Genomic DNA, 18304 nt, shown 5'->3' on the forward strand with positions numbered 1-18304 from the left:
CACCTGCCTCACATTTCACTTCTTGCCAGACTTCCGGTTACCACTCCCAGTGGCTATTCCTAATCTGTTCTAGGGTGTGAGGGATAACCAAGCTCCTAGAGCAGAGGTTCACCCACATGTGGCTTTTCCTAGAGCAGTTAATTTTTTTAATTGAGTCAGCACATTTTTTATTTTGTTCAATAAAGACATATTTAAATGATGCTAATAGATACTACCATCTAGAGTAAGCATCATTACTATACTTAATAAATGATCACTTTTGCAGGGTCTGGGTTTTTAATAAATTGTATTTTAACTCAAAAAGACTAAGAAAGGTACCCTGGCCTATGTTGTTCAGTTGGTTGGAGTGTCATCCCATACACTGAAAGGTCATGGGTTTGATTCCCTGTCAGGGCACATACCGAGGTTGTGGATTTGATCCCCAGTCGGGGTGCATAGGGGAGGCAACTGATTGATGTTTGTCCAGGGAGATCAATAAGAGCATGTCTTTGGGTGAGGATTTAAAAAAAAAAAAAAAAAAAGACTAAGAAAGGCATTATGTTGTTATTTCAAATTAACTTGTCAACGGATTTAATACATTGTTCTTCATTTTCTTATGTCTCCTCAATTGGGTGAAATTTTCATCATAGGCCTGCATTTGGGAATAACTGCCCTAGGGTTCAGAGGTCAAATATCTTCAAGAGCCAGGCCAGTAACAAATCACTGGATCAGCACACAGGGCCAGGACAGTGTAAGGAGAGTGAGGTATTGGCCTTGGATCTAAAATTTAAGAGATGCCAAAAAAACTCAGTAATCAAGATAACTAATATTTTAATATAGCAAAAGTAATGTAGAAATCTATCTATTTTAAACAAAAATCTTCTATAAAGACAGGATCAGTATTATATTGATTTTTCTTTTTGCAACAACTCTAATGTGACTTTGGTATTACAACTGCATGAATGAAACCCATGGTAGCAACAGTGGAAATTAAAGAGTACATAACCAGAAAGTGTTCACATTGATTATAAAATACCCTGTTGACTGAAGATAGGGTCCTATGTGCCTTCTCTGGCCCTAGTGTCGTCTACCAATTCATGAGTATCAAGCGTCTCAAAAGAAGACTTAGTCTCAGAAATGTAGGTAGGTCAAGGCAGACTAACCAGAGTTTTCCAAAAGGAACTGATAAACTTCATGCAGAATGAAGGGTCATCTTAAAACTAAAAGACTCAAGTCTGAAAATTCTCTAAACAAAGAGGAAAACAAGGCTGTCCCTTAAATGCCACTGTGGGTGCCAAATGGCGGGGATAAAGGATCAAGGCCACGAGCTCAGTCTAGGGACCCGATTTCGATGAAGGCAAGAGGAGTCAAGGTCTTATGGTGATATTCTGACTCTCTTCCTATACCTGAAAGGAAAAAAGAGAGGCAACTAAAAAGGGCAAACTATATCTACCTGAAAAGCACTGAGACTATAAAGCCATTCTGTGGTCTAATCTTAATGGTTCACATTTCTTGAGCACTCCCATTACTCAGCACTTTATATACATTATCTCATTTCCTACTGATAACATCTCTATGAGGAATGCATTATCCTTTTTCCATGATGAAGAAACTGAGGGTCATTGTAGTAGAGCTGGGATCTGAATCCAGGGAGTCTGAGTCCAGAGTCTGCATGCTTAACCACTCACTAGACTGCCTCTTAGGAGCTAAGAGAAGTAGGAAGCACTTGCCCAAAATAATATTGATGGAAGGGTGTCTGGAGAGTATGCAAATATGTCAATTCCCCCAGACAATTCAAATTTCAGCTTTGGATCAAGCAAGAACACTAGTGAACTATACAATCATCATCTTGACATTGAAGGACATTATAATCTAACACTGAAAGACAAGACAAATCTCACACAAAGATGTTGTTGAAAGCATCATCCACTACCTTGACACAGTATCCTTTTCACCAAGACCCGTTTCCTGTTACTCTCAGTATCAAGAAAAGCTGAATTCTCCTAAATGGTCACCTTGTTTACAAATATGAACAGAGTAAATTATCTTCCTCTTTGATTTCCATCTTTGTTATGGCTGCTAGAAATTGTTAAGCTAAACTTATATCCCCCATCCAGAAACTCTCCAGGACCATACACCTATCATATGCCTTTTCTTATACCATGCTCATTCTTTGCTTTATTAGTTTCCTACCTACATTCTACTTTGGTCCTGATTTCCACAGCTCTTTGTTGTATCCTTTCTTTCATTTAGTACACTGTTGCTAGCTAATCTCTTCTGGACTGAGGTGTTGAATGAATAAATGAATAATAGTCAAATAATCAGTTGTCCTTTTTTAATGAATTGAAAGAGATTCATAACACCTACTCATGTTCCTGAATCCCAAATTAGAGGACTTGAAATACTTGATCATCAAGGCAGTGCCTGTGGGAACCCTATTATCAATAGAGGTGGCAGCAATACAGTAACTAACAAAGCCATGGTATGAGTGTGAAGGGTGAATGATGACTTCATATTAGCAAAGAGAGGACCATGAATGCTCCCACAAAATGCATTGGAACCACCCTGGGAACACTGTCAATGAGAATTTTGGAGGACCAGGTTTCCATTTATGAGGTTGGTAAAGGCTTCAACCTGAGATTTCTATTAGCATAATCCACACATGCTTGAGTCCATCATTGTGGGCTGCAGTGTCCTGTAAGATATGATTATATACATTGCTTCACTGTTTGTTTCACTGGTAACTCTAAATCATAATTACACTTTTAGGTACAAAGTTTAATCCCAGGTCTACAAATCATTAACTTATTTCACTTTTGAGGAATTCCAAATGCTGCCAAAGCTACCCCTATTCCAGTCATTCAAATCTTTAGTTATGACCCAATCCAATAATATAGCCCTAGCAAAGCCAGATTAATTAGTCTGTTCCAAATGGTCAACAGAAGAGAGGAATGTCCAAAAGGAAGATAATTTGCCTGAAGAGGAATCATAGGAGAGGAGATCCAGTTAGGACTTTGAGACAGTAGAAGCAAATACACTCTAAATTCTATGTTTAAGGCTTCCCCTATTGGATCCTGATTGACAGACTGATTGAGCATGTTGTCCCTTGTCTGGGCACTGATTTGGAGCTTAATGATGCATGATCATCCCAACACTTTTCCTAAGTGACTATACCTGCCATAAGAAAATGCCCTGTGTTCAGAGCACCTTTTACTTCTGAGATGGGATGCTACTCAATTTGTGAATTGCTTAATGAAGACATTTAAGACTTCCGGTCAAGATGGCAGCAAAGGTAAACACAGTACTCAAATCCTTCCCACAACCACATCGAAAATCACAACTAAACTACAGAACAACCATCATGCATAATTACCTGAAATCTAGCTGAATGGAAGCCCTATAACTAGGGCTTTAAAGATGAAGACACATGGAGACTGGTAGGAGGGGTAGAAACCAGAACAGGCATGTGGCAAATAAAAATCTGAACAGATATCTCAGCCTCAGAGTTCTCCTCTAAGGAGTGAGGGGTCCCGAACCAACACCACATCCCCCAGCCCAAGGTTCCCATAACTTCTGGCTGTAAAAACCAGCGAGGATTGAGGCTAAAGGAGACTGAGGCTGCAGGAGTCCCAGGCGTTTCTCTTAAAGGACCTGTATACAGACTTGCTCAGATTCACTTCCTCTGCGCTCCAGTGATGGGGCAGCATCTTGAAAGGAATCAGGGACACAGGAGGAAGATCTGAATTGTCTGGCATTAGGGCAAGAACTAGATGGGGGCAGCTTTCTGCCAGCTCAAAGTGCTGGCAGAGGCCACTGTTCCTTTTCTTAAACCTCAGTATGCTCTGCATCAGGCCTCAGTATGCCCTGCACCACTTGCTAAGTGGCCCCAGGCCTGGCACTCACAGCATCCAGCCTTGGTTCACAGCTTGGCCTCTCCTGGGCACATCCAAGCCCAGCACAAGTAGTAGCAATCTGCAGATCTCTTTGTAGCTCATGTTGGGTGGCCCCAGGCAGAACACAGGTGGCAGCTGACCTTGGCCTGCTCCTCCTGGGAGGCCCCAAAGCCAGTGCATCTAGTAGACAGTTTCAAACCACACCCAAGCACCACCCAACCACCTCCATAAGTGATGCATACTCATTGGGCACCAGAGCCCCACCTAAGTAAGTCCTACTCTGTGGGGTCAGCCCCTACACAGCTGATCCTCTACTGTGGTCACATTCAGTACTCATATCCAATCAGCCTAGGGGTAAATCCCTCCCATTAACATGCCCAACAATATTCAAGGCTCAAGTACAACAGAAAGGTGTACACAGCCCACATGGGGGTGAGGGATGCACTTGAAGCACCCAGCTTGGGTAACTGGGGAGGTGGTGTCACTAAGCCCTACAAGACAAATAACAGCAAGAAATATTCAAAGTGATGCCCTGGCCAGTATGGCTCAGCTGGTTGGAGCTTTGTCCTGTACACCAAGAGGTGGCAGGTTTGATTCTTGGTCAGGACACATGCCCAGGTTTTGGGTTTGATTTCCAGTTGGGGAGCATGCGAGAGACAACCAATCAATGTCTCTCTCTCTCTCCTTCCTTCCCTCCCTCCCTCTTTCCCTCCTTCCCTTCCTTTCTCTTTCTAAAAAATAGTAAAAGAGTTTTTTAAAGAAATATTCAAAGTGATGAAAAGCAAAGACCTCAACCAAGATTACTCTGTCCAGCAAAACTGTCATTTTGAATCGAAGGACATAAAAAGAGCTTCCCATACAAGAAAAAGCTAAAGTTCATCACTACCAAACCAGTATAACATGAAATGTTAAAGGGTCTTTAAGAAGAAAAAAGAGAAAAAGGTAAAAATTATGAACAATGAAATTGCAATAAATACATATCTATCAACAATTAAATCTAACAAATAAATAAATAAATAAACAAACAAACAGAACAGAAACAGACTCCTAGATACAGAGAACATTTTGACAGCTGCCAGATGGGAGGGGGTTTGGTGAATGCGTAAAAAAGGTAAAGGGATCAAGAAGTACAAATTGCTTGTTACAGAGAAGTCATGGGGATGTAAAGTACAGCACAGGGAATATAGTCAATACTATTCTAATAACTATGTGTAGTGTCAGATGGGTACGAGATTTATTGGGATGATCACTTACTAAGTTATATAATGTCTAATCACTGGGGTGTACTCCTGAAACTAATATAATATTGTATGTCAACTACAATTTAAAAATTAAAAAGATTATAAAAATATGGGAACCTTTAAAAAATTAGGACAATTAGATCTTCAAAATTTTTTTAGAAAAGAATAAAAAAGAAAAATGTTCTATGCTAGATTGGAAATAACTGGAGATTTTCATGTTTTTTTAATCAATCAACCGGCTAACAAGTATTTATTAATCATTACCCATGAATTCATCACTGTGACAAGTTAATTGGTGAATCCACAAAAGAAGCCAGGACCTGATCACTGCCCTCTAAGAATTGACCCTTTATTTGGAAAGATGATCCACTTATTAAAAAATCAAAGAATCTTTATAATCAAAGCATTTGGCATTAGTGATAAAAGTTCAAAGAAAGGAAGAGAACACAGGGAGTGGGGTCAGTTAAAACAGAGGTAGGATGTGAGTTGACTGTGAAGAGGAAGCAAAATTTAATGAAGAGCAAAAAATGAGAGTTCATTCCAAGTTGAAAAGAAAAAAAAAAAAATGTAGACCCGTTAGCCATAGTAGTTCTGAGCTGCTATTGAAGTTCTCCTGCTACTCTGGTTGGCTTAAGAGACACTTTCAGATACTCCAGGAAAGGAAGAGCAGTTCTTCCCAGGCCACACAAATTAAACGCTTTCAGAAGCACCTCCAGGTTTTACTTTCCTTGTCTACCAATTGGGCTTTATTTGATTCTTTCCTCTTCCACGTGAGTCTTACTTTCCCAATTCTATTTTGAGCTACACTTTTGAAAGCATGTGTATTGGAGTTTATAAAGAAGATTCATAATACAGTCACTGCATATTTTTCAACAGGAAGTATTGCCATTCCAGATAGCTGTGCTGCAAGAGGTACTGTTTATCACTCTGCTTTGGGATGAGGGTGCACCTTCCAATTATAAAACTAATGGAATGCAGCTCCATTTCCCCCGTCTGCTTCCAGCCACCTGGGAGAGCTTCATTTTTCTTGCAGATGATGGGATTATCTGAGGAGTGGGGGAATGCGTTTATCCTTGGGGATGGGGGCTCGGAGATAATTGACTCGTAGCCGGTAGACATGTATTCTCAAAGCAGCCAGTGATGTTCCTGAAGCGACTCAAGCTAACTGGAGCCTACATTCCCCTGTCAAGCTGAGTGAGGGCTTTAGGAACACCAGGGAGAGGAAAACAGCACATGTTGTTTCTTCCTAATAAATCTCCCATCTTATTGTCGGAGACATTTTGCTCTCCTGAGGACAGGAGGCCTGCTTCTCAGACTTTCCAATTGGCTCTTCTTGCCTCCCACCCATTTCTATTAAAATTGTTTACTGGGATCCAGAAGAGGAAACCGGCCACATAACCTTTTTATGTTCTTTCTTTCCCTTCATTCCCTCTAACCACATTTAGACCCTTTTTCTTTTCTTCCCCCTTGCTGCCTCCACATCTTGGTCTTCCTCAGTCATCCATTATTACCCAAGGGATCTCTCTTTTTTGTTGTTGTTTTTTGTTAATCCTCACCTGAGGACATTTTCCCATTGATTTGCAGAGAGAGTGGAAGGGAAGGGGAGAGACAGAGAAAGAAACATTGATGTGAGAGAGACACGTCAATTCGTTGCCTCCCACACGCACCCAGGGATGGAACCTGAAACCAAGTTATATGCCCTTGACCAGAATCGAACCCGGGACCCTTCAGTCTGCAGGCCAATGCTTTAGGGAGCTCTCTCTCTCTCTTTTTAAAATATATTTGTATTGATTTCAGAGAGGAAGGGTAGGGAGAGAGAGACAAAAACATCAATGATGAGAGAGAGTCATTGATTGGCTGCCTCCTGCACACCTCCCACTGGAGATCAGCTGAGGCATGTGCCCTTGACCCGAAAGGAACCGGAGACCCTTCAGTCCGCAAGCCGACACTCTATTCACTGAGCCAACCCGGCTAGGGCTAGGTGATCTCTATATAGGTCTTTGGAAAAAAACAATTCCTGGATGGGCTTGTGAAGCAATGCATTATGACGAGACTCTAACTCAATCTCAATTACTATTTGGCACTGAATTTTATGAGAGAGAGATGCAATAAAATAGCAATTTCTAAATTTAACTAGCATTATATAATACTATTATTTATTACAGAAAGCTGTTGTTTATATATTGCCTAAGCTATTGATTAGTATGAAAAAGGCAATGTACAGGAAGCCATAGAAATCGATCATTATTTAAAGTAGTTAATCAAATATCTCATTTGTTACCATGAATTTTCCTCCAGTAATCATGCTCATACAATGTACCAATGAACTATAATCCACGGCCATATACCAACACTAGAACAGAATCCAGCAAGAGATGCAAAGAGATGACTTTCTCATTCTATTGTTTGAAATGCTGGAAAAGGCAATTAAAGCAGAGTAAACCATGTTTTCCTTCCGCACACCCATCCTCGCTTTACTCCCTTCCCTAATAACCATAAGCTGAAACCACTTAAGGATTACAATTATCCATCATCATTATCGCCCATATTATGACGAGGCTGCTACCCTGGCAAACGATGCTTTGGAGAGATTTTTGTTTGTTTGTTTTTTGCTTTATGGACTCCTTCAGGCAGAATGGGGGCAGGGGGGAAAAGGAGATGGAAATTCAGTTAGGAAAACAATTAACTAGCACAGCTTCACTGCACAGTAACATCAAATCATACAGCGATTAGAGCTCCGCAAACGCCCAGTTTGGCTTCACGCGCATTTAAGGATGAAAACTGATATGTACATTGAGCCGATGCTGCACTGAAAATGAAAAAATCAAAGAGGTAAACATTGTAAAATTTCATTCTCTGCCTAATCACAGCTGGAGAACGGTGATTTGGGCTGAGAGTATTTTCAGTCTGTACACAAGAAAATTCACCTTTTCTCTCTTCAAGCACTGATAGATTGCCAGAGATTGTGTACCATTCTTTTCTTCCCCCACACTGAATATTTAAAAATTTAATGTCTGCCAAAACACAAATTGCACTTGTTGACTAATAAAGGAATTATTTACCCTATTGTCCTTACAGGTTACCAAAGCCTTAATTGCTTGACCCAGGAAAGTAATAACTAAAGCTTTTCCAAAATCCAGGGGACAATGCCTTTTCTAAAATATATTTTTATTGATTTCAGAGAGGCAGGGAGAGATTGAGATGGAAATATCAATGATGAAAGAGAATCATTGATTGGCCGCCTCCTGCAGGAGCCCTGACCTCGGAATCGAACCATAACCTCCTGGTTCATAGGTTGACGCTCAACCACTGAGCCATGCTGGCCAGGCCAGGGGACAGTGCTTTTAAAGGCAGGAAAAATCTACCAATCCTTGTCTTGTTGAGCCTAACCACTTAAAAGAAATGTGTCTTTATCTTGTAAAAATGCCACTATGGATTACATAACCTGCAAAATGAGAATATTTTCTTTTCACTTTGTTTTTTCCCTAATTGAGTGCTTTCCTTGGGAAGTTTTCAGTACAATAGGAGTTAATCTGTAATACAGCAGACTTTCCCAATACAAAGCAATTCACACGGGCTCATTTTTTCCCTAGCTACCTGGGAAAGGTTTCTGTCATTTGACTATGGGTTTAAAAAAGAAATAAAGGGAGCGCAAGACCTGCTTCCCATATTATTTTTAAATAAACTATTTTAGAATACATTTTTACTTGCAGAAAAGTGGCAAAAGTAATGCAGGGAGTTCTCATTACACCCCTTACTGGTTTCCCCATTTTTCACACCTTACATTACTATGGTACCTTTGTCAAAACTAAGAAACCGACGTTGATAGAGGCCATTCACCGACCTCCAGACTTTATTTGGAGTCCACCAGTTTTTGCATTACTGTCCTCTCTCTGTGCCAGGATCCAGCCTGTGGTACCACATTGCATTATACGTCTCCCCAGCCTCCCCTGATCTGTGACCGTTTCTCAGTCTTTTCCTTGTTTTTCACAACCTTGACTATATTAAGTACTAGTCACATATCCTGTAGCATGTCTTGTTTTTTCTCAAGATTAGACTAAGGTTATGTGTTTTTGCAACAAATAACAGAGGTGACGTGCCCTTCTTGTCACTTCACATCAGGGGCACCTCATATCCACATGATGCGACGGTGACATTAGCTTTCAACCTTAGTTAAGGTAATGTTTGCCAAGTTTCTCCCCTCTGAGTTCACCATTCTTCCCTTTCCTTTATTCATTCGTTGGAAGGGAGTCACTAAGTCCAGCCCACACTCAAGGGGGGTGGTGGGTGAGAACCTCCTGGAGAGGGAAGTGTCTATGTATATTATTTGGAGGGGGGCATATCCAAAAATTAGACTATAAGAAAGATTTGTCTCTTCTCCCCAACTTATTTATTTATTCCATCAGTTGCTTCCCTTAATTTTAAAATGAGACGGGTCATTGAAATGATGAACATCTTAACTATACAAAAAACTAAGAAAATACATTAGGGGTTTTAATTTTCAGACATATTGGTGTTTCCGAGGCCTTTTCAATATACCAAGTTTAATATTCACTGAATACCTCGGGGACAATATACACATGAGGTCATACACCCACTTTTGGGCCACCACCAGAGCTCAGTGTATATTATACAAATTAAGTTTATTCATCCCAAGAAGTTTATAAAGACAAACAGCCATTTGAAATTTTAGCTGAAGCATCTTAGCTCAGCAAATATTTCAGTCACCTCTCAACCTTTCTCAGCCACAGGATTATCTCTACAGAAAACAAGGAAGCAGGTGTTCAAACCCTTTTTGAAGGTCCCATCTGGCCTCCTAGAGCGCTCCATAGACAGCATGTGGGACACTTCTGTGGCAATGACATCTATCATAACTATTCTCTTTCACCATTCATTACTCATACCTTCACCAGACATGTATGTAGCATTTACTATATGCCAGTCCTAGCTGGTTTGGCTCAGTGGATAGAGCGTGGGCCTATGGACTGAAGGGTCCTGGATTTGATTTTGGTCAAGGGCACATGCCCGGGTTGTGGGCTTGATCCCCAGTAGGGGGCATGCAGGAGGCAGCTGATCAATGATTTTCATCATTGATGTTTCTATCTCTCTCCTCCCTTCCTCTCTGAAATCAATTAAACAGGTATATTATAGATATATAGGTGTATATGGGTTATTTCTAAAAAAAACTTACTATATGCCAAATGCTATGCTGGATCTTGGGGCACAAAGGGAAAGAAAGATTACAATAACAAATAAGGGCCTTGAACCCTTATTTGGCAGGTTCTATGTGAGATGCACTGATGGGGTGCCAAGGGGCCACAGAGGAGGAAGTAGTCCGTATACCTGAGGGAGGAAAGAAGGAATGGCTGTATAAAGAAGCTACTGAAACTTCGTCTCAAAAGCTGCTTCCTAGACACAATCTGGGGTAGAGCTGGGCGGGGAATGTCAGTGAAGCATGATATAGGCCAAAGGAGAGCCTTGACCGACAGCACTGAGAACTTGAGTCAGTGACATGAGATCACACACCTTACGAAAGCAGATGATCAGGATCAACTATTTCTAACAGGATCCTTGGAAGAATAATAGTGGTTTGTTTGTTTTTTTAGTGGATTATAGAACACGTATTCTGTGAACACGCCAAAAGATTATACCTAACATGTCACCTGATGTAGAAGAGAAGAAAACAGAATAAAACACACCAATTTAACCAACATTTATCAAGCTTCTACTATCTCCAAGCACCGTGCTAGGTATCCTGAAAACTTTCATTTTTTAAGAAAATTTTTATTATTATCACCATTTTATATATGAGGAAACTCAGCCTTAAAGGTTAATTTGACCCAGTGATACCACTTCTAGGAATACATCCTAAGAATCCCAAAACACCAATCAGAAAGAATATATGCACCCCTATGTTCATAGCAGTGCTATTTATAATAGCTAAGTTTTAGAAACAGCCCAGGTGCCCATCGGTAGATGAGATGGGGGGAAGGAAGGGAGGAATGATGGGAGTGGGAAGAGATTAACAACAAATTTATATACATACCAGAGGCCCAGTGCATGAAATTCATGCACGGGTAGGATCCCTAGGCCTGGCCGGTGATCAGGGCCAATCAGGGCCTTCTGGCTGCTGATCGGGGCCTTTCTTCTGGCTGCCGGCCAGGGCCTCCTTTCCTCGGCTGCTGCTGGGGCCTTCCTTCATTTTGTGCCACCCCCTGGTGGTCAGTGCATGTCATAGTGAGCAATTGAGCTCCCGGTCTCCTGGTCGAACTCCCGAGGGGACAATTTGCATATTAGGTTTTTATATATATAGATATACATAACCCATGGACACAGACAATAGTGCTGGAGCAGGTGGAGGGGGCCCTATGGGGAGGAAAGGGGGACATTTGTAATACTTTCAACAATAAAAATAAATTTTAAAAACTTTTTTAAATTTTGTAAAGGTTAAAATAGCAGGTTACAGAGCTGGTATGTTAGGGAAAACAGGATTTGAACCCAGTTCTGGCTTTAATTATTTGATTGATTGATTGATTGATTGATTGATTTTTGCAGTCAGTGGCAGATTTAATAAGCAAGGGAACTTTCACACAAGGCTTATCTTAGATGGCCACCGGCACACAGACAGCAATGGGTGATAACATTTATGAGTAAAAAATTCAATGTTACCTTAACAGGATCTTTGAAAATGAAAATCTGGAACTCTGAGACTAAGTTTGAACAGAGTCACTATACTCTGGCTCAAATCTGGGTCAAACACCTAAGATCTAAGGGGACTGATGCAGAAAAGAAGAGGAAGGAATATGATTGTCAAAGAACAGAGTCAATGGGAATAAGAGGCAGTAGCCATGTCATAACAGGATGCATGTCCAATGCTTCAAAAATCAATATTTAAAATTCTGATATCAAGCCAAGGTAAATATAGTGCTGGGCTCAGACACCAGAAAATAAGGTTGATAGGAACAAGAGAAGAGCTGCCCTCCCTGCCCCCAGATCCATAAGGGGCTAACAGGGTCTGCTCCCTCTTCCCTGGGTGACATGCCTGACTTAGAAACAGAGAAATCCAACAGCAATATCAGCTACTGTAAAAAAACAAGTTGAGAGTAGAGAATCAAGGGGAAGATGGCAATGTAGGTAAATGCCTGTACTCACTGCCTCCCACAACCACATCAAAATTACAACTAAAATACAGAACCATCACTCAGAACCACTGGAAAGCTGGCTGAATGGAAGTCCAACAACTAGAGAAGTAAAGAAGAAAGCACATTGAGACTGGGGCTGATCCACCACCCACGTGTGCCACTGTTTTAATTGGGAGGGAGATTGTCTCTGCAGAGGCTGCCTGGAAGAGCAAGGGGTCCCAGCCCCACACCAGACCCCCAGCCCAGGGTCCCAAAGCTGGGAAAAGAAGTCCCTATGGACTGGTAAAAACCAGTGCGGATTGGGACTCAGTGACACAGAGGCTGCTGGAGACCCAGCTGTTCCTCTTAAAAGGCCGACACCACGAACTGAACTTACAAGGTCCCACTTCCTCTGAGCTTCAGCACCAGGGTGAGGCTCTGGGGAACACAGACACATATGAAGAGGAACTGGATTGTCTGGCATTGGTGCAGGAACTCGGGGGCAGCTTTCTACCGAACAGAGGTGCTCGCAAAGATCATTGTTCCTATACGGAGACCTCCCAGATCGCAGGCCTGACTGGGAGCCATTTCTATTTGCTCTGCCCTGGTGATTCCCTAAGATCCTGCCTCATCCAATTTATAACCCCACCCAAGCTGTGTACAGAGGCTTTTGTATATGAATGGCCTGTCCTGTCTCAGGCTAAAATCTCTCAAACAAGCTGCAGTTGGATCAGGGAACTCCAAATCTATCAATAAAAGGCCCAAGAACCTTTACTTATTTCACCTAGCCTGCCAAGTATCCTCCCCTCTGATAACTGTCAGTCTGTTCTCTGAATTTCTAAAAATGAAACACTTAAAAAAAGAAACACTTATTAAATTATGATATACCCATAGAATGGAATACTATACAGATATTAAAAATGATGTTAAGCCTGTCTGGTGTGGCTCAGTGGGTGAGCATCAACCTATAAACCAGGAGGTCACAGTTCAATTCCTGTGACCTCCTAGTCAGGGCACATGCCCGGGGTTGCAGGCTCAATCCCCAGTAGAGGGCATGCAGGAGGCAGCCAATCAATGATTCTTTCTCCTCATTGATGTTTCTGTCTCTTTCCCCCTCTCTCTTCTTCTCGGAAATCAATGAAAATATTTTAAATGATATTAAAATATGTGCCTTGATGTAATATAATGTGTACTTTCTTATGTAATTTTATTATAATTAATTTTTTAAAACTATATAATCACAGAAAATTGTTCCCAATATGTTTATAAGTGAAAAAAAAAAAGTGTTCTAAAACAATATTCACAACATGAGTTCATTTTCATGGCTCCACAAATATATTCATCAAATTGTTAAGAGTAGTTATCTAGCAGGGGTGGGAATATCAGTGTTTCTTAAAGCGTCTTTTTTACAAATGATTTCTGTAATTACTATGTATAGCTTTTGAAGCAATAATAACATGAATGGCACATGTCTGCAATGACCTTAGCATTCTTTTTTTTTAATTTTTTTCTTTATTGATTAAGGTATTACATATGTGTCCTTATCGCCCCATTGCCCCCCACTTACCCCCCACACACACACACACACACTCATTCTTGATTTAAAAAGAAAAGCTGATCCTCTGCTCAGTGCTTCCAAGACACTGAAACATTTTTATTGTTTCAAAGAATGGGTTAAGCTAAGTACATCAATGGGTTTGATAAGCAAAATGACCTTTATGGCTGGCTTGTGAGAAGCTGTGGTTCTCTTTCTTTTTCCTTTCCTGCCTCAGACATATACCCAGCTCCCTTCATTTCAGCTGCAGATTCTCAGGTGGTAGGCTGCACTTCATGCACACGGGGCTACACGTGGATGTGATGACATTATAAGTGGGATTTTCCATGGGCAGAGCAAGAATACCATCTCGCAGTTCCGTGTGCTGTGGGGCTTTAGTCATGTTGCAGCATGCTGTTGGCAGCTCTTTGCTACAAAGCTATCGGTGGGGGAAGGTGTGGTAATAAAAGATGCCGTCTTCCCCTCACACCAAATGGAACAGTTCCATAGAGTGTGTGCCCTGCCATTTCACTATTAATAGAGCCACGCAGCTTTCCCCTCCCTGCTGCCAGAGTCTCTTTAAAAGATGATGTCTAGATTTTTATGCAGATATTCTGACTCCCACTGCTTCTCCTTCCCCTCCCTCCACCTTGCTGAGCACAATCTATATCTTATTTTCAAATACGGAATAGTCTATTTTTTATGACAATATTTCCTTCGGGGATATGGCTCCAGCTGATCTATATGAGGATGGATAGTGCTTCATCAACAAAAACTTGCTGAGCGGATCTAGTGGGCACTATGTACTAGGAGCAGGTGTTGTGGGGTGACACGCCATCCCTGCCCTCAAGGGATTTATTTTTCTAAAGGGGAGCTCACCATCTCCCAGAGTGAACAGCCTCCCTCTGAAGGAATTCCCCCACACAGGCACTCTGTCGTCTGTGTTTTTCTTCCAGGCTGCATCTCTCTATTGAGAGACTAAGAATGTGCCTCGGATTTTTCAGGGATACAGTTTATCAGAATAAACATACTCAGATCTGCCTGACTATCATATCCACCAGGCACTTGGGCATTTTTATGGACTCTCTTGAGCCTCAAGTCTCAAGCTCTAAGGACATTTTAGACCCTTGGTGTGCTCTCTTCTTTTTATAATTAATTTTTTCATTCTTTATTTTCCAATGACAGTTAACATACAATATTATATTAGTTTCCGGTGTACAACATGCAATTAGGCATTTATATAACTTACAAAGGGTTTTACCCCAGTAAGTCTTTTACCCACCTGACACCATACATCGTTATTACAATATTATTTACTACGAGAGGCCCAGCACACACGAAATCATGCGCGGTTAGGGTCCTTAAGCCTAGCCTGGCCTCCGTCGCATGGCCTCTGCCACCCTGCGACGCTAAGTGAAGCTCCCCACCCCAGGATGCTTCGTGAACCCCGCCACTGCTCCACGAAACTCCCCCCTCCCCCCACCCTGCAACTGCAAAACTCCCTGCCTCCCAGGTGACTGCACCGCTAAGCTCAGGGTCACCCCGTGAAGCAGCCCGCCACTACCACTCAACAGTCCCCAGTCCCACCCCGCCACCAGCACCCCCTCATGGTGAGCAACTTGGGGCTGGGGGAGAGGGGGGGACCGAGAGGTGCTCCATGCACTTCACGGTGACCGGTCGCCCATTCAGTCGTGAAGGCACTTAGCTCTTTATATATATTAGGATATTCCCTATGCTATACTTTACATCCCCATGATGATTTTGTAACTGCTAATTTGTACATCTTAATTTCTTCACCTTTTTCACCCAGCCCCCACAACACCCCCAAATTTGCCAACCAGTAATTTGCTCTCTGTATTTGTTTGCTTTTTTTGTTTATTAATTTATTTTGTTTTTTAGACTCTACATATAAGTGAAATCGTGGTATTTGTCTTTCTCTGTCTGATTTATTTCACTCCTCTTTAACATGATAAAAGCTTGGGGGATGATGAGTATATTAATGATTACACTAGAAGGATATTGAGAAATTTCTCTCCACCTAAATATTAACAGGTAATATGTACCCAGAACTGGAAAAGTCCATGTTTGTACAATTCTCTATTACATGTTGTTGAGAGGAGTGTAAAAAAGTAAATATATGACATTGTAAGACGTAGTTCTTTTTTTAAATGGGACTCCATGTAACTTAGTGGTGTAAACATGACTTCAGAGTCAGGCAGAATAGGTTTCGTTTCCTATTCCATTACTTACTTAGTGATCTGGGCTAGCTGCTTAATATCTCTGAGCACAGTCTTATAAATGCAGGAGCCAATGAAATAATACCAGCCTAATACAGTTGCAGGAAGATTAAATTAGATAATGCATGTAAACGGTGCAGTAGCAATCGCTCAGTTAGTCATTCTTTTAATTGTGAGTGACTTTGAAGAAAAATAACTTTCTGCTTCACTGGTATACAGTAATACATGCATTGAGCAAGCTTAACGAACTGCTGCTAAGAGCCAGGCTGATGTAACCACAACCAGGGAATGAGTGTTGTGGGGTGGCAGGTGGCGGTGGGGGTTGGGGAAGAGGGAAAGAGGAACCAGTCCCTGTGGCAAGGAATTCACAGTCTCACAGTCCAGCAGGAAGGGATAGGCATGCTAACAAATAAACACGGATAAGTTTTATGGTAGATGTACTACAGACAGGGTGGATTAATGTCTGTTGCATTCAGGGAAGGCTTCAAAGAGGAGATGAAGTACCTGCTGCCTCTTGAAGCACGAATAGGAGTCCTAGACAGAGGTGGAAAGTGAAAGACCCTCCGAATTATTTGATTATGAACAAGCCATGGAAGCCCTTACTTTTTAGCAAGATGCCATGCACATGGTAGACACCCAATAAGTATTTAATGAGCTTACCATCTAGACAAGGTAAAGATTTGTAAAGGTACACATGGGGTGGGCACTAATTTCACTAATCTCAACCACTGGTATGCAAAACAAAACAAAACCCTGTTTCCCTTTTTGTCAAGCTACATACTTTTTTTAAATTTAAGTATATTTTATTGATTTCAGAGAGGAAGGGAGAGAAAAAAAGAGATAGAAACATCAATGATGAGAGAGAATCATTGTTTGGCTGCCTCCTGCACGCCCCACACTGGGGCCTGAGACCAAAACCCCGGGCATGTGCCCTGACCAGGAATCGAACTGTGACCTCCTGCTTCCTGGGCCTAAGCTCAACAACTGAGCCACCACAGCCAGGTAAGCTCCATACTTTTTTGATGCAGAAAATGTGATCTAGTCACTGCTAGCACATGGCTTCCAGTTAACTCAGTAATTTTTTTCCCCAGGAAATGATTTTACATTTTTAGGATTCTGCTCTTCCCCCATCCTTTTCCCGGGAACATCTTAATCTGTAAAATAGGGCGATTATGCCTACAGTGGTGTAAATTTTGGAGGTCCTATTTGTAAATCTCATAATGCTAAAGCACAGGGTACGTGCCCCATCTGGAGAACAGCAGCTTTTACCCTCCCTCACCCTGATCTACATCAAGGACACTCTTGGCATCCTCTGCCCCAATTAAAAAGAATGTTGCTTCATGAAACAAGGAAAATAAATTGTAACAGTTTATAGAATAGCTTAGAGATAATACAGGTTCCCTCTCACCCTGATAATTGGATGTCCAAAATTACAAGTCCCTGCCTACAACTGTCTTACATTTCCTCAGCCACGCATAGAGCCATTGACTGTGCTGCTTAGAAGAAAGTTCAAGCCACAGCTGACTTAGGTAAGTCTCTCTCTCTCTCTCTTTTTTTTTTTTTTTTGTTTTGTTTTTTTGTTGTTGTTTAAGTAAACACAGTGAGACACATATTTGCAACCACAGAAATTTTATCTAATCAATTCTACTTGATCCATTGAATAGTTTTAAGGCCTACCCTAGGGTCAAGGAGGCTTTTTGAGATTTCCTAATGAGTTACTAAAACCTTCTGGACTCAAAAAGTCTGGTGTTAGCAGAAATAAATCAGCACAAGGTCATTGGGTAGGATTCTGGCCAAAGTTCCAAGATGATGATATCAGATTAACCTTAAAATTTGGCAGATATTAGATAACCCTCACCAGTAACCCTAGAATGTATTAACAAACAGCTAAGCAAAATATTTGCTGACATAATTAGCTGAGGTTAAAGGGAGTGAGATTCATATAAATACCTTGCAGGCTTCATAGTCTTCAAGTAACCCAACTATAAGATACTTCTTGTGTGACTTGGTGCTAAAAGACCTCAAAGGAGTCCATTAGGTAATAATGATGATTAATGAGAAGATTGGAAAACAGAGAATGAGCCAAAGCTAACAAACCCAGAAACATTCCTATTTTATTCAGTCTCACCACGGTAGAGAGGTGACCACGCGGACTTACCAAAATCATGTAAGGACTTTAGGATTTTCCCCAGGTTGCCCAGAACCTGGACCACAGCCCCAGGCGTGATGAGAAAGGTCGGGTTACCTAAGACTTCTGTGGTTTTATTGAGGTTATGTTGAAACCAAATTAAGTTGTAGG

General features: G+C 41.4%; 1 long non-coding RNA gene across 2 annotated transcripts in view; it reads right to left on the minus strand.

Annotated features, from left to right (window-relative positions):
• Positions 1–18304, minus strand: part of LOC118676207 — a 274115-nt gene that overhangs the window by 115845 nt on the left and 139966 nt on the right. The window lies entirely within an intron of this gene.

This window comes from Myotis myotis, unplaced genomic scaffold (assembly GCF_014108235.1).
Source record: "Myotis myotis isolate mMyoMyo1 unplaced genomic scaffold, mMyoMyo1.p scaffold_m19_p_2, whole genome shotgun sequence".
Taxonomy (NCBI): Eukaryota; Metazoa; Chordata; class Mammalia; order Chiroptera; family Vespertilionidae; genus Myotis; species Myotis myotis.